At 39.2% G+C, this 18009-nt stretch overlaps 1 protein-coding gene across 20 annotated transcripts in view; it reads left to right on the top strand.

The window, feature by feature from the left end:
* SIPA1L1 (signal induced proliferation associated 1 like 1) overlaps positions 1 to 18009 on the top strand; it is a 368059-nt gene that overhangs the window by 64571 nt on the left and 285479 nt on the right. For 18 of the 20 annotated variants that reach the window (XM_081508904.1, XM_081508913.1, XM_081508901.1 and 15 more), the window contains one exon: positions 10962 to 11027. The gene's annotated coding sequence lies outside the window, so the exon portion shown is untranslated. Of the gene's footprint in view, positions 1 to 10961; positions 11069 to 18009 lie in introns of all 20 variants that reach the window. The other 2 variants (XM_081508905.1, XM_081508917.1) reach the window with 1 other exon arrangement.

Consider the following 18009-nt stretch of genomic DNA (forward strand, 5'->3'; position numbering starts at 1 on the left):
GGCAGATTCTTTACCAACTGAGCCACCAGGGAAGCCCGTGCCTTCATGATGCTTCTATCAGTTACTCAGAAAACTCACTCTACACTGGGTATGGGGTGGGAGAGAGTGTCTGCACTTCTTAGCCCCGTGCCTGACTTAGAGGATGCTCTCAACAAGTGTTTGCTCTTTTGCTCCTTTTAACCTAATTTTTATGCCCTCAGCCAACTGTTGTCCTTTGTTCATTTCTGGTTGTGCTTTGAATCGTTGACTTGGATCTTTGTGTGTATGTGTGTTTTTCTCAGTTCAAGATCAGTCTCTTAATCTTTAGAAACTAGCGTGTTCCACAGAGAGATTTGGTCTAAGTGGTCAGTTACTCTGATTTTGAATACTTAACAGGTGGTATGGGCTACAAACTTTCAGTTATAAGGTGAAAAAGTTCTGAGAAGGATAAAATGTATAATGTGGTGGCTATAGTTAATAGCACTGTATGGTACGGAATTTCATTTCAATAATTGAATTTTTTAAAAAGTTCTACTTTCAGGAAAAAAAAAGCTAAATATGTGAAGTGATGGCTAATTAACACAATGGAAGGAACCCTTTCACAGTGTATAGATATATAAAACTATCACATTGTACACTTTAAATATCTTACAATTTTAGTTGTTGATTATACTGCTTGAGTTAGAAAGAAAAGATGGTATGGTAAAAATGGAGTGATATTTTTGCTAAAAAGTTGTCTTTTAGTTCTTGTATTAGGCATTGATCCTAAAAACATTGTATAGGTAGGTATACCTTTGTGTTGTTTTGAGTAGCACTGTCAGTGATTTACCTTGTATTAAATTGTGTGTTTTCTAAACAGTTTACTATCTTTGAAAATGTGGTGTAATGAGTTAATACTGAAACTCCTAAACTAGAGCATGAACCTTAGATTCTGTTATGAAATTCATTGTGTGGTGGTGGTGTTGCGTCGCTAAGTCACATCTGACTCTTTGCGACCCCATAGACTGCAGCGCGCTAGGCTCCTCTGTCTTCCTCTCTCTCCTGGAGTTTGCTCAGATTCATGTCCATTGAGTCAGCTTTGCTGTCTAACTATAGCATCTGTTTTTCATGATGGAGAATCTTGAGTTAGTCCTATTTTTGGAGAGTTTCTTCTGTAGGATATCTCATACCTTTGATAAATTCAAGCTATTTCCTGATAGATTTTCGAGGGAAACTCAATTGAAAAATTTCAAAATGCTCATTTAGAGCCAAGTCTGTTTCTTGAACCAGTCTTTCTGTGGCTAATGAATGATTTCAGACCATATTGAAGAGAACTGTTAAAAACGTCAGAGATTCATTAAGTGTAACCTTGGTAGAAATATTCATTTTGAGAGTAGTGTATGATTCATTTTATGGCAGTGCAATTTCCTACTTGAACAAGTACCACTGACCTCCCCAGTCCTTTAAGACAGAGATTTTAGTTGACTTCGATTTTATTTTTCTCAGTTACCCCATCTGGTAATACCTATCCTAGTAGAAAGTAAAGTGAATTTTCTTTCTGTTCGGTTCCTGTTTTTCTCATCATTTTGTTTTCTTCAGTGGACTTGAGTGTAGTAGATACAAATGTTTAGAGTTCTTGGAAATATTACCCATCTGTGTGTTGTCAGTGTTCTAAGTCTCTCAGATTCCCTCTTTCCTCTGTTGCACTCAGCTAGTTCAGGTTCCAGGCATTTCTCACCTAGAAAATTGCAACAGTTTTGATATTAGCATTCCTGTATTCAGCGCCTGTTCTCTTGCAGGCTGTATTCCATTCACTGTTGAAATTTTCTTGGGGGAAAGATATACACATGTCTCTGTTGGTCTGTGTTTGCACGCATGCATACGCACACGTCCGGTTCTGATTATGACAAAATCCCTAATACACCTTTGCTACTTTCATTGCCTGTAGGGTGACGAAGGCTCTGTAGCAGGTTGTTTAAAACTTTGTGGAGTGGTTCTACCCTTTTATCATGAGCAACCCCTCAGCCCTCCTGCCCCTTCCAGTTGGTTCCAGAGAACGAACTACTTTCTCTGCAGTTTGTTGGTAGTGTGGCTTTGTTGGCATTATTTGCCAGGTGTGGTATTCAGACCTTGTTTGATCTAGGCAGCCTTTTAAATGTATAAGCCGCTGTTTCATCCTGTTTGAACATCTTGTCTAAGTAAATGATGAGGCAGTTCTACTATCTAAGGTGCAAAGTTTGTTTTCTGCTTTAAAAGGTGTGAAAAATTCCCACAAAGAATTTTTTTTTTTTTTCTTGAAAGGCTTTTGGTATAAATGGAATTAAATGACTAAAATTTAATCCAGTTCTTTAGACTAATTTGTTGAAGGATCTTATTTTCTAATTTAGGTAGTATTTGAAAGTTTGGAACTATTTTTGTATATAAATTAAGTTTTCTAATTCATCGTTAGAATTGTAACCTTCTCTTTTGCTGTGATAGATGCTCATTTATTTGTAACCGTGTGAAGTGATGGATGGTAACCAAACTTAACTGTGGTAATCATTTCACAATATATCAAATTATTATATTGTACATCTTAAACTAATACAATGAAAAAGTGAAAAAGTGAAGGTGTTAGTCACTCAGTTGTGTCCAACTCCTTGCAACCCCATGGATTGTAGCCTGTCAGGCTCTTCTGTCCATGAAATTCTCCAGGCAAGAATACTGGTGTGGGTAGCCATTCCCTTCTCCAGGGGATCTTACTGACCCAGGGATTGAACTCGAGGCTCCTACACTGCAAGAGGATTCTTTACCATCTGAGCCACCAGGGAAGCCCCAAATTAATATAATATTATGGAGAAGCTCTATACAGTCAGCAAAAACAAGACCAGGAGCAGACTGTGGCTCAGATCATGAACTGCTTATTGCCAAATTCAGACTTAAATTGAAGAAAGTAGGGAAAACCACTAGTCCATTCAGGTATGACCTAGATCAAATCCCTTATGAGTATACAGTAGAAGTGACAAATAGATTTAAGGGACTAGATCTGATAGAGTGCCTGATGAACTATGGACAGAGGTTCGTGACATTGTACAGGAGACAGGGATCAAGACCATCCCCAGGGAAAATGCAAAAAAAGTAAAATGGCTGTCTGAGGAGGCCTTACAGATAGCTGGGAAGAGAAGAGAAGCAAAAAGCAAAGGAGAAAAGGAAAGATATTCCCATCTGAATGCAGAGTTCCAAAGAATAGGAAGGAGAGATAAGAAAGCCTTCCTCAGCGATCAATGCAAAGAAATAGAGGAAAACAACAGATTGGGGAAGACTAGAGATCTCTTCAAGAAAATTAGAGATACCAAAGGAACATTTCATGCAAAGATAGGCTCGATAAAGGACAGAAATGGTATGGACCTAACAGAAGCAGAAGATATTAAGAAGAGGTGGCAAGAATACACAGAAGAACTGTACAAAAAAGATCTTCACGACCCAGATAATCACAATGGTGTGATCACTCACCTAGAGCCAGACATCCTGGAATGTGAAGTCAAGTGGGCCTTAGAAAGTATCACTATGAACAAAGCTAGTGGAGGTGATGGAATTCCAGTTGAGCTATTTCAAATCCTGAAAGATGATGCTGTGAAAGTGCTGCGCTTGATATGCCAGCAAATTTGGAAAACTCAGCAGTGGCCACAGGACTGAAACAGGTCAGTTTTCATTCCAATCCCAAAGAAAGGCAATGCCAAAGAATGTTCAAACTACTGCAAAATTGTACTCATCTCACATGCTAGTAAAGTAATGCTCAAAATTCTCCAAGCCAGGCTTCAGCAATACGTGAACCGTGAACTTCCAGATGTTCAAGCTGGTTTTAGAAAAGGCAGAGGAACCAGAGATCAAATTGCCAACATCCGCTGCATTATCAAAAAAGCAAGAGAGTTCCAGAAAAAAATTTATTTCTGCTTTATTGACTATGCCAAAGCCTTTGACTGTGTGGATCACAATAAACTGTGGAAAATTCTGAAAGAGATGGGAATACCAGACCATTTGATCTGTCTCTTGAGAAACCTGCATGCAGGTCAGGAAGCAACAGTTAGAACTGGACATGGAACAAGACTGGTTCCAAATAGGAAAGGAGTATGTCAAGGCTGTATATTGTCACCCTGCTTATTTAACTTATATGTACAGTACCTCATGAGAAATGCTGGGCTGGAAGAAACACAAGCTGGAATCAAGATTGCTGGGAGAAATATCAATAACCTCAGATATGCAGATGACACCACCCTTATGGCAAAAAGTGAAGAAGAACTAAAGAGCCTCTTGATGAAAGTGAAAGAGGAGAGTGAAAAAGTTGACTTAAAGCTCAACGTTCAGGAAAGTAAGATCATGGCATCTGGTCCCATCACTTCATGGGAAATAGATGGGGAAACAGTGAAAACAGTGTCAGACTTTATTTTTGGGAGCTCCAAAATCCCTGCTGATGGTGATTGCAGCCATGAAATTAAAAGACGCTTACTCCTTGGAAGGAAGGTTATGACCAACCTTGATAGCATATTTAAAAGCAGAAACATTACTTTGCCAACAAAGGTCATCATCAAAATAACTATCATCAAATAATTAATTTGGCCAAGAATTTTCAATGGATATCAATCAAGTATTGGGTAAAAGTTTGTTGAGAATTAAGATATATAGTCTGAAAATATCACTTCACAAAATACTCACTAATTACAAAGAGGAAAAGAGTCACTTTACCGTGGGGAAATCTGGCAGAGAGCACCCTAATCAAGTAATTTAAGTTTGCACTACCAGTCAGGGGGAAAAAAAAAAGGAAATAGCATACCACCTGGTAGGGTACAACAAGAAGAGGGAACTCTTTTGTGGTATTCCTGCTGAAAAGTCATAAGTTGGAAATAATCATCAGGAAGTAATCAGACAAACCCAAAGGAAGGGACATGCTACAAAACTGGCCTGACATCCTCAAAATTATTGAGGTCATGAAAGTCAAGGATAGTGTGAGGAATTCTCGATTGAAATAGAGTATCGAGCTTTGAAAAGTCAGTGCAGTGTGGCTTCCTGGATTGGATCATTTTACTAAAATGGACACTATGGGGTGACTGGAGAAAGTCAAGGCTGGTCTGTGGGTTAGGTGACTGTACTGTGGCTTTGGTGACTGTACTGTTAATTTCTGTGTCTTGATGGTCTTAATTATTGCAGTTTTGGAGGAGAATGTCCTTGTTTATAGAAATGACTCACCAAACTCTGTAGGGGTGATAGACGATGATGTTTGCTGTTTACTCTCAAGTGGGCTTCCCTGGTGGCTCAGACGGTAAGACGTCTGCCTGCAATGCAGGAGACCCGGGTTTGATCCCTGGGTTGGGAAGATCCCCTGGAGAAGGAAACGGCAGCCCACTCCATAACTCTTGCCTGGAACATCTCATGAACGGAGGAGCCTGGTGGGCTACAGTCCATAGGGTCGCCAAGAGTTGGACGTGACCGAGTGACTTCACTTTCTTTCTCAAGTGGTTTAGGGAGATTAAGTTATGCTAGGCTTGCAGCCTTTTTAAAAATTTTTATGGTAGGTTGGCTGAGATTATTAAAGAGAACAAAGAAGACCCCTCCTGTGAGCTGACTTTTTCGAAACTGTTAGCTTATCAAGCCAGTCATATGTATGGCTGAAGAGATTTCCTTTCTCATACTGTCTTGTCTGGCAACTGCCCTTCCTTGTGGCTTCCTGTTATATCTCGATTTGTCTTTGGGTATTCCGGTTTTAAAATATTCACCATCATCTCCTTACTATGTTCTTTTCCCGGTTCATTATTTACTTCCCTTCACCTGTGTTTTGCTTTTGTGACAAGCAAAACACTCCTTTCCAGGGAAAGTATGATTTACAGAAATATTGCACTTTACTGTATTACAATTCAATGATAATGCTGTATTTAATTTCAGCTTATTTTCTGTGTACTGTTCTTTTCTCAATTCTCTGGTGAGCTGTTTAAGCTTTTTGCTTCTTTTTTACCATGCTGCCTCTGCCTTAGTGCTGAGCATGTTCATGTTCAGACTTTTAGTAAAATGTATTGGGTTGGTTGATTGCTGCCTTAGAATTTAAGTATTCAGAAAGTATAAGCAGGTTTAGGGGAAACTGACGAATTCAATGCTGTACTGATCCACAATCTAGCCGTCTTATGACCGTGTGTGTTAATGGTTAGCCCCCAGAGGTTTAGAATAAAGGCCCTAGTCTAAAAATTTGTGTGGTTCTAGATAGGAGTAGGATGCTGTGGGGGAGAGGGTTTATTGTCAGAGCAGCCTTTTAGCTCAGCGAACATTCCATATAAGTTATCTCTTTGACAGAATCTGCCCTTCCTCCATAGTACGAAGAATCACAGTGTAAGGCCTTGAATTGTGCACACCCCTCCACCCCACCCCCTGCTTTCTTTAGTGGAACTAAATTCGTCATAGGGCTTATTTTCCTTAGATAGGTTGGAGGACAAGCTTCTCTTCAGCAGTTACACTAATTTTCATATTTCTCAGAATGATCGAGGAAAAAAGCTTTTAAAACCCAGTGTGGTAGTTACATTGCACTTAGAACACTCCCACACATACAGGCTTTTCTTCAGCATTTTTTTTTTCCTTGCTGCTTTTACAGTGTAGGTGGCCTTCTCTGGATTGCTTTTGACAGGAAATTGAGCAACCTTTCTTTTTTGGAACAGAATATATTTTACTGCTGAGAGAGAGAGAGAGAAAAAGGAAATGTTTATGTTTTGAAATTTAATTATGAATTTTTGTTTGAAGGCTGATTTAAATCTAGAAAAATGAAAGGAGTGCTTAAATTTCAGATTGTGCACTAATATTTCTGAACCTTCCTATTCATTTTTGGATTTTCCTTTCTTCCTTTCCTGGAGAAAGAGAGGAAGACCCCCAGATTACTTTGCTTCATGAAGCCGGAGCCATGGATGGACATTAAGAGGATTCATCACTGCTGTTCTGCTTTTGTCTGAAGCTGACTTCCCCAGCAGTCTTATTTTTGTAGTGGCGGTATGATGGGCTCTACATTGAGTTAACAAGCATCTTGAGTCTAGACTGTGTCTTAGCCCTACCTTTGGGAAAACGTATCATTCAGCAAAGCTTCCTAATCATTTGGCTTGTTCTCGGGTGCTCAGGGCTTGGTGGGGAGCTCCAGATTGGATCCCTGCCTCTGGCACACATTCTGCCTGGACCCCTGAACCCCCTGGTGCTTTGAGATAGGAATACCAGTCCACCCACCAGCTATCCAGGGGCTCGCTGCCTGGGGTGATTTGGGTGAGTCTGATTGAGTAGTTCCTTGATAGCACTGGGGATTCAGGGGAAGAAATCAGACTGTAATTAGAATATATGGAAATGTTGTGCAGTTGGAATGCCATAATTCTGGTGGAATCTTTCTAAGTGTGTTTGGAAATCACATCCTTTCACTTGAGTTTGAGGTTGGCATGTTTGTTCATGTAGCTAAGTAGGTTATAAGTGTCAGGTATGTTTTGTTTATGTAATTAGCTGGTTATAGCTTATTAATTAAGATGAAAAAAACAGAGTACATACTTCAAATATTTCAGGCTTCCTTTCCCATGCTGTAGGTGCAGTTTGTAGGGCAGGCACGTAAAAACTGCAAGTTTTATTATCTGGGGTATCTGGTGCTCAGAATATTCTTTATAAGTTCTTTTTTCCTCAGTCTTTGTCTGATGTTTATACCACTGGTTATGGTTGGGTAGGAAGGACCCATTGCAGGGCCTTCTGGAACTCTGTTCTGTGTTATGTAAGCTCATAGTGCCGGGACATGGTAGGCCCTCAGCGAGTGTTGTTTTGAATGCAGTTAACGTAAGTTTTGAAGTCTCTTTATATTTGGCTGAATGAGTGATGGGAGTCCAAGGTGACAGGTTGGGAAGAGGAACTTAGCACCTTGTCTTCAACAGGAATTGGAAATATCTGTGAGTGAAATTAAGTTTTGATTCTTCTTACTCTTCTAGTCTTCCACTTTATATGTTTAGGAACAGGGTTTGGAAATTAACCCAGTTTGAAATAGTGTTCACTTCCTCAAACATTAAAAAATGAATTTCTTGGAAGCTCTTTTCGACATGTATGCTGCTGCTGCTGCTGCTAAGTCGCTTCAATCATGTCCGACTCTGTGCGACCCCATAGACAGCAGCCCACCAGGCTCCGCCGTCCCTGGGATTCTCCAGGCAAGAATACTGGAGTGGGTTGCCGTTTCCTTCTCCAGTGCATGAAAGGGAAAAGTGAAAGTGAAGTCACTCAGTTGTCTGACTCTTAGCGACCCCATGGACTGTAGCCTACCAGGCTCCTCCGGCCATGGGATTTTCCAGGCAAGAAATAGGTACATGTACTGGGGCTTCCCTGGTGGCTCAGACTGTAAAGAATCTGCCTGTAATGCAAGAGATGTGGGTTTGATCCCTGGGTCAGGAAGATCACCTGGAGAAGGGAATGGCTACCCACCCTAGTATTCCTGCCTGGAGTATCCCATGGACAGAGGAGCCTGGTGGGCTACAATCCATGGGGTTGCAAAGAGTTAGACACAGCTGAGTGATTAACACTTTTCACTTTCTTCACTGTGGGTTTTAACGTTGGGCATGTTGAAGTGCTGCATTCAATGTGGCAGCAAATTTGGAAAACTCAGCAATACCTACAGGACTGGATAAGGTCAGTTTTCACTCCAATCCCAAAGAAAGGCAATGCCCAAGAGTGTTCAAACTACCACACAGTTGTACTCATCTCAAATGCTTGGAAAGTAATGCTCAAAATTCTTCAAGCTTGGCTTCAACAATACGTGAACTGAGAACTCCCAGATGTTCAAACTGGGTTTAGAAAGGGCAGAAGAACCAGAGATCAAGTTCCCAACATCCATTGGATCATAGAAAAAGCAAGAGAATTCCAGAAAAACATCAACTTCTGCTTCATTGACTACCCTAAAGCCTTTGACTGTGTGGATCACAACAAACTGTGGAAAATTCTTCAAGAGATGAGAATACCAGACCACCATACCTGCCTCCTGACAAACCTGTATGAAGGTCAAGAACCAACATTTAGAACTGGACATGGAAAAACAGACTGGTTCCAAATGGGAAAGGAGAATGTCAAGGCTGTATATTGTCACTCTGCTTATTTAGCTTCTATTGCAGAGTACATCATGCGAAATGCTGGGCTGGATGAATCACAAGCTAGAATCAAGATTGCAGGGAGAAATATCAATAACCTCAGATATACAGATGACACCAACCTTATGGCAGAAAGAAGAGGCACTAAAGAGCCTCTTGATGAAAATGAAAGAGGAGAGTGAAAAAGCTGTCTTAAAACTCAACATTCAAAACATGAAGATCATGGCATCTGGTCCCATTACTTCATGGCAAATAGATGGGCAAACAGTAGAAACAGTGACAGACTTTATTTTCTTGGGCTCCAAAATCACTGCAGATGCTGACTGCAGCCATGAAATTAAAAGATGCTTACTCCTTGGAAGAAAAGCTATGACCAACCTAGACAGCATATTAAAAAGCAGAGACATTACTTTGCCACCAAAGGTCCATCTTGTCAAAGCTATGGTTTTTCCAGTAGTCGTGTGTGGATGTGAGAGTTGGACCATAAAGAAGGCTAAGCATGAAAGTTTTGATGCTTTTGGACTGTGGTGTTGGAGAAGACTGTTGAGAATCCCTTGGAATGCAAGGAGATCCAATCAGTCCATCCTGAAGGAAGTTAACCCTGAATATTCATTGGAAGGACTGATGATGAAACTGAAACTCCAATATTTTGGCTACCTGATGGGAAGAGCTTAATCATTAGAAAAGATCCTGATACTGGGAAAGAATGCAGGCATGTGCTACAGTCCATGGGGTCACAAAGAGTCAGACACGACTGAGCAGCTGAACAACAACAATGTGTGTCTGATGCCTGCAGCCACAGGAAATGTCTTATGATTCTAGTAGAGTTTATATATAACTTATATGAAATGACCAGTGAGAAGATTGTGGAATTTCTAAATCGTGAGAATATTTGGTTGCTTTGGAACAGATTTCTCTATCTCTTCATTGTTGGCATTTTGGGCTGATTAAGTGTATTCTCCTGAACCTTGTAGATTGTTTAGCAGCATTCCTGGCTTCTCCGGATTAAATCCAGTAGTGTGTATCCCCTTCCTCTGTTGTGATAACCAAAAATATTTTCAGACATTGCAGGATGTCCCTCAGGGTATAGAATTGCCCTGCAGAGAACCACTAGTTTGGAACAGTGGTTCCCACAGGCAAGTCTATCACCAGCTACGTCAAAATCAGCTTGTGGGGGGCACTTCTTACTCATACAGCTTCCTGGGTTTCTCCCCAGACTCCCTGATCAGATGATGTGGGGTGAGGTCTTGGATTGGCAATCTATATAGAGGTTGAATAGCCAGGTTTAAGAATTTGTTGTGTAAAATGACACGAAGGAACTTACTTACAAAACAGAAAGAAAACAGAAAGAGACTCTCAGACTTAGAAAATGAATTCTTGGTTGCTGGGGTAGGAGGCGGGGGATGGGATGGTTAGGGAGTTTGGGATGGTCCTGTACAAACTGCTGTATTTAAAATGGATAACCAACAAGGACCTATTGTACAGCACATGGAACTCTGCTCAATGTTAATATGGCAGTGTGGATGGGAGGGGAGTTTGAGGGAGAATGGGTACGTGTATATGTATGGCTGAGTCCCTTCACTGTTCACCTAAAACTATCACAACATTGTTAATCGATAATACCCCAATTTTGTGGTATATAAATGTAAATTTTACACAATATAAAAAGTTCAAAAAAAAGAATGTTGTGTAAATAGAAGTGGCTATTGGTTGGCTTAAATTTAGATGTATGTTGACTACACATAAAGAGATTACAAATTAAAGAGGGTTTTAGAGGGAAAGTATAACATTTCACAGTTATGACTTGATTGGTAGCTATGATTTCCTCCTTTATTACTGTTTTCAAAATTTGAGAATAATCTGATCATACTAAAGTTCATAATTATTTTACTCTAGGTTTTGTGAGAATACCTCAAGTTGGACTTGGAAGGAAGATTTACCACAACTTTGAAGTGGAATCAGGTGAGTTGATAGATTAGTTACGAAGGATCATTGAATTCAGAGTTGATTCTTAGAGAACCTGCCACTTATAGCAGAATTTTGATTTAGTAAATGTGGATTCTATATCTTTCCCCACTGGTTTTTCCTCCTTTGTTGTTCTATAGCTGAGAGGCAGAAACAGGGAAAACAGGAGACTCTTGTGCAGTTTTTAGTCATTAATTTCTGAATTCAACATTTTCATCGTTATAGAGTAAATTATTTTTCTGGCAACTTAGTAATATTTTTGTTACATGACTATTTTCATTCCATCAGTATTTCAGAACATCTGTGTTTCTTAAAATTTGATGGGAGGTTGTACCCTAACCTATGTTCTAAATAAGAATCGTGTTAACCCTGACGCATTAGTGTATAATTTGGAGCACCAAGCTTCACCTGAAAAATTGAGAGATGGCTGGATGATCTGTTGGGTTGACATATGCCATTGATTCAGAGTGATTGCATTCGGTTACTGCTAAGTAGAGACTCAGTTCTGTCCTGGGCTTATCCCAACGTTTAGTGGATATTTCTCGAACGCTTTATTCAGTTGTCAAGGGACATTCTCATTGAACAAAATAACAGTTTAATTTGATAGAAAGAGACTTTTCTATAGGCTGAAATGCTGTAATATGCTAAGCTCCTAAACTCAGATAAAACAAGTGGCTTGGCATTAGATAGGTTGCTTTGGTTTTGTTACTTTGTACTTAACCTTCCTCTTAGATGCTGAAACAAAGAGTTTGAAATTTTTTTATCCGGAGCTTTGTCATAAGCAAATTGCCTAAGGAGCCAGCTCTTCTGGAGTACTGCATTCTATGAAGGACGGTCAAGGTTATCTGAGCATCTCACCTCTGCAAACCTTTGTGCAGAGCTGAGGGCTTCTTTTCAGATGCCCTCTGGGTAATTGGAGCCCTGATTTCAAAGTGGCTTGCTATTTCTGACCTTCCTCGAATTTCAGTAAGAGAAAGTGGAAAATGATTATCTCTGAAAATGTTTTTCAAGTACATTAGGACACTTTCCTGTTAGCATTGATTTGACCATTCTCAGAACCATTCTTTAAGAGGTGGGAATCCAAGAAAGATTTTTAGATCTCTGTGATTTTTAACTGTTTGAAGAGCTCAAGTTTTTTTTTTTTTTTTTTTCAATCAGTAACACAACTGAAAAACTACTTTTGAGAATGTAGCTCTTTGGAACCATCAAAAACTGCTGAATGGTGAAGCAAACAGCCTGCAGGGTTGTTCCACGTAGGGAACTGTAGCTCATGTATTTTGCAAAGGACAAAAAAAATCAGTGCATGTTGTTGAGCGCCCTCTGGTTCTCGCCTCAATCTTGGAAGTTGTTTTTCAAGATTTACTTTTTTTTCCCCTCCTCAATACCTGTATACTATTGAAATGTGCACCTTCAGTGCACTCCCTGTATGTCTTAAAGTATTTTAAACACTCTTAAATAAGGATCAATCCCTGGTTGGTACACTTGAATATGACAGTTAGCAAAAGTGTTAAGTTCGAGAGTTACTATGAGGCCAAGCTTGTGTAACTTTTATGGTGGAGCAGCCACACGCTATCTTTTGATTTCAGTTGAATTTTTTTTTCAGTTGAATTTTTAATGATGGTAATATCTGATGATGCTGGTATAGGACATCTGTTAGGTGAGGTGGGAGAGTCTTCGCTTATACATTCATACATGCTGGAGCTACCTCAGACAGCAGAGGGGAAGGAGCCATGATGGAACAGTTCTCCAGACCTGCTGGTGGCCTGACTGTGGCTTTCTAAATCCATACTCCTTTCTTAACTTCTATTTAAGGAATATCTGAAACCATTCCCTTCCTGCAAGATAAAAATCCAAAAAGACAAAAAATACCCAAGAAAACCCAAACTCACAATACCTTGTATTTTATATGTGGTCCTGTGTGTATCTTGGAGAAGGAAAATGGCAGCCCACTCCAGTATTCTTGCCTGGAGAATCCCATGGACAGAGGAGCCTGGCAAGCTGAAGTCTATGATGTTGCAAGAGTCGGACATGACTTGGCGACTAAACCACCACCATGTATAACTTATTAAGTGCATCATTTTTATACTTTTTATTTATGTTTTGAGTAGTGTTGTTCTGGAATAGAACTGAGAAAGCATACTTTTTTCCTTTCTTTAATTTTTTTTTTTTTAATGCTGTGTTCTTTCTAAATACCCAATGAGAAACAGTAATGTTAATTGAAAGTGATCTCTGACTAAATTATGTGCTTTACACTAAAAACATTTAAAACATTCGAATACTTTTCTCAAGTATACTTTTCTTTGGATTTTCCTATTCTTGTATGGACAGTTATTTACTCATAGGTGAGTGAGATATTGCTTAAATTTTTTTCCTTTGTTGCAGTGTGGTTATTGGATGCTAGGCTTCTGCTTTTCATGAGAGAGTAGCTAAGGAAGTTTTTTAAAAAATAATTTTATTTATTTTTGGCTGTGCTGGGTCTTCATTGTTGCATGGGCTTTTTTCTCGCAGTGAGCAGGGACTACTGTCTAGTTGCGGTGCATGGACTTCTCATTGCAGTGGCTTCTTTTGTTGTGGAACAGAGGCTCTGGGGCGCCTGGGCTTCAGTAGTTGCAGCATGTGGGGCTCAGTGGTTACAGTTCCTGGGCTCTAGAGCACAGGCTCAGTAGTTGCTCCGTGGCATGTGGGATCCTCCCATATGAGAGATCAGACTTGTGTCTCCTGCATTGGCAGGCAGATTCTTTACCACTGAGCCACCAGGGAAGCCCCTGAGAAAATTTTATAAAGCTCTCCACTTTTTTTTTTTTCCTTCAAAATAAAAAAGAATAACACTGGTCATATTTACTTAGACTAATAGCTTGTGGATATAGTACAAAAAAGTAAAGACCTCTATTTTGTTGTTTTATGGGCAGTCCCAACCATTTAGTAAGTGTAAAAAGGAAAAAAAAAAAAAGTTAGTGCATTCTCTTAGACTTTCCTTGATGTTCTGTGGAGTGGTAGCAGGAAACCTAATAATCAAAATGCCTTACATTGGTCATCAGGATGACAGACTGTCGATAGCAGATTCACAAATGAGTTAAAAAATGAAAGCTTGGAAAACATTTTCTCCCTGCCTGTCCATCCTGTAGATCCCCGTCTCATCCACTGATGCACCCTCTTTTCTCATTATTTCAACAAATTATGTCTACCTTAAAACATGAGAGAACTGCTCTTCATATGCAATAGTTTCCTCTTTAACATAGCCCAGTGACAGACAGTAGATTAACTAATAACAGAAGTTTGAATATATTAATGCAAGGAAGAGCTCACATATTTACCTGAGGATATTTGTTAGATTCTGAGGCTCATCCTAAATTGGAGTTTCACAGTGGGATTGAGGGTACAAAAGGGAATCAATATTTTCAAATATATACCAGCTTAAATTTTATTTTATTTTTTAAATCTTTATCTTTTTCTGAATTTTTACTTTATATTGGAGAATGTGCATGCATGCTTATCACATCAGTCATGTCCAGGTCTTTGCAACCTCATGGACAGTAGCCCACCAGGCTCATCTGTCCATGGGATTCTCCAGGCAAGGATACTGGAATGGGTTTCCATGCCCTCAATCCAAAACTCCTAATTGATCTGTCCCCCATACCTCTCCCTTTTAGTAACCATAGGTTTGTTTTTTAAGTCTGTGAGTCTGCTTCTGTTTTGTAAACAAGTCATTTGTATCATTTTTTAGATTTTTTTCAGAAAAATACTAGCTGAAATTTTATTAACTAAAAGTGAAAGTCGCTCAGTTGTGTCTGACTCTTTGTGACCCCATGGACTATACAGCCTATGGAACTCTCCAGGCCAGAATACTGGAGTGGGTAGCCTTTCCCTTCTCCAGGGGATCTTCCTAACCCAGGGATCCAACCCAGGTCTCCCGCATTGCAGGTGGATTCTTTACCAGCTGAGCCCCCAGGGAAGCCTATTAACTAAAAGCTGACTATAATGTAATGTGAAGGTAATAAAAATTTAGAGTAGCATAGGAATGAGTGCAGAGTTTTCCTTTTATCTTTGGCCATGACTAATTTGACTTGAATTTTGTATGCCCAGGGATCACTTCAACATTATTTCATTATGCTAATTTGTTATTTAAAGGCTTCTTCTTTGTTCTTAAAAAAGAAAACATTTTAACAGCATGTAGAACTGTTGTGTGACCCCTTCACATTTGCTAATCCTAGCATCACCTTTTTCTTTTCAGTAAGAAATTTTCACTGAATTCTTAAACTTTGTCTTCTTCAGAACCTGAGAATACAGTTTCCACTTCAAATAGAGCATTGCCTCTTCTGAGTTCATTCTAGGGATGAATAGAACACACGTGAACAGGAATTAAGTTATCTTTGGAGGTGTGGCTTGTTTCTTAGTACCTGCTCGTATTCTGGAGGTCCTGGATTTGTATGGATTCGATTCTTTACAATGATACCATGTTACCTACTTTCTTGATTGTCTAATAAATTAAAATTTGCTAATAAAGTAGGTTTGAGCTTCTTACATAAGGAATCAGAGAATAGAGAAGCAAGAACATGAACTGTGTATGAATGTGAGTGGAGGTCAAGGTGGGAAGTATGCAGAGCTCTGCTCCGTCCCCGCCTCCCCTTCCAGCCTTGAAAACTTGGCCAGGTGAAAGCATTCTTGATCACCTGGCTTCTGGGAGTGGATCACAGGATGGAATGGGAGGTGAAGCTTGGGGAGAGCTTGCACCTGCCATTTCTTCATGATACACTGATGTTTCTCAAAGGGCTTTGGAAACTCTCAGGTGGTGGAATCTTAATTTAAAACCTGTGCTTTGTTTTAACGTTTGTCAGGGAAGCCTGGCGTGCTGCAGTCCATGGGGTCGCAAAGAGTCAGACACGACTGAGTGACTGAACTTAAGAATCTTTTAGATATAAAAGGAAATTGTAAATGTCTTAACCAGTGTTTGAGTTCACATCTACACAGAACATTCTAGAGTTTCTAGTGAGTCTGTGAGAGGTTTGAGTGTACAGTCCTACAAATAACATCAGCCTTTTCAGAGCAGGGGATGTTTCTCAAACTGTTGTTTGTCTCTGCACATGGCTAGCTCTGTGTTCTTCCCGTAATGGTTTCCTTAATGAAAATGGACTGATCAGTGCTCTGGAGGAGTCTTCAGTAGGTAAATAATGAATGGTTCCTCAAAAACTAATAGACTTTGATTTTTTTTTTCATGGTGTCGTTAAAAAAAAAAATCTAACTCAATTCATGACTGACTGCTTTCTGCTACTGAGTGATTTTTCTCCCCAGTCAATTGGAAAATAAATGGTTTGAGAAATGGACCAGGTAACATTTGATGGGTATAGGGACCTCTGGGCGTGTTCTGACCTTAAAGCTTTCGTGGTTACAAACAGTAGGATATTTATTCTACTGCTATTGCCACTTGTTTTCTCTCTGAATTTATTAGTGGAAAAGTTAATTAAGTGTAAACCTATTTAATGCCTAATATATATAGAGAGATTTTTGCTTAGTGTTGACCAGGAAAAAAATACAAAAAAAGAAATGGTTCTTGTTTTTCTGGAGGGGGAGATAAGATATAATTAAAAATTATCATACTAAATAATCAAATGTAATTAGACCTTTAGTGGAAGTATATGTAAAATGCGTTTAGGTGTCAGCAGAGGGAGAATTAAATCCACAGAGGTGGCATCATTAGAACTGGGCATCGAGAGACCTATCCATCCTTCCATCCATCTACCATCCATCAATCCATCTACCAAAAGAGTAGCGTTTGTTTCTTCAAGTAATCAAAGTAATTCATATTTACTGTGTAAAATCTGGATGTTCCTAAAAGGCCTAGTTGTCAAAGTAAAAATCACCCAATTCCCACCAGCTCATCCAGCTGCTTCCACCCAGAGACAGCTATACCTGCAAGCATTTTCACTTTTTATTTGTGAGATTTTTCAAACATTCACAAAAATAGGACAGCACAACAAGCCCCATGTACCCATCAATCTAGCTTCAACAAGTTCAGGCATCTTACCTTTCTTGTTCCATTTATCTTCTTCCTGTTTTTATGGTTTAAAAACTTTGTGTGTGTGTGTGTGTTTTAAAGCACAGACCGAATATTATACCATTCAACCTATAAATATATCACTTAAGTATTTTTTAACAGAAAATGACTTTAAAGTGAGTCACAGTATCATTTCCCTTAATGAAATGAATGATTATGATTTAATATTATTTACTTCTAGTTTGTCTTGGAGTCCATGTTCACCTTCCTCCTTTGTCTCAAAATTGCCATTTTACAGTTTGTTGGAATCAGGACCCAAGCCTGATGAACACATTGCATCTGTCACTTTAAAGACTTTCTTAATCTGTAACATTTTCCCTTCTCTCCTTTTTGTTCATGTAATTTATTGTAGAAGAAACTGGGTCATTTGCTTTTTAGGATTGCTAGCATTTTAAGAATTTTCTTTCATTTTTGTCCTATGTAACGGTATGTTTTAAAAGCAAAGTTGGGATCATGTTTTGCATGCTGATTTTAACAATAATATAAGGAGGATATTTTGTTATTTTTTATTCTATGATTATTTTTTCTTTTCTGTTAAATCTTATGGCATTAAAATAACTAAAAATGAGAAAGATGCATTTGATTGTATTTAAAGTAAATCTTACTTTGGTTGTATGTAGTTTTACAACAAATCGATTATTTCTCTTTTTTCCTTCCCCTCCCCCCTTTATCCCTGCCTCCACCCTTCCTCACTTTGGCAGCAGTTACAGATAGAACGTTGTTGAGGTGGTTCCCTAAATTTAGAGCCATTTTATTTTCCCTGAGGAATAGAAATGCATGGTTGTATAAACAAGAGCCTGGCTGATGGTTCACTGACAGGGTCACAAATAAAGGAAGTAAATGGTGCTCATGCAAGGCCCTGATTTTCTGGAGAGTCCCTACCAGAGGGGGACCCTCTTTGTTACCGTTAGTGTAAGCTGACCTTTA

This window comes from Giraffa tippelskirchi, chromosome 7 (assembly GCF_054371585.1).
Source record: "Giraffa tippelskirchi isolate mGirTip1 chromosome 7, T2T-mGirTip1v1.2.pri, whole genome shotgun sequence".
Taxonomy (NCBI): domain Eukaryota; kingdom Metazoa; phylum Chordata; class Mammalia; order Artiodactyla; family Giraffidae; genus Giraffa; species Giraffa tippelskirchi.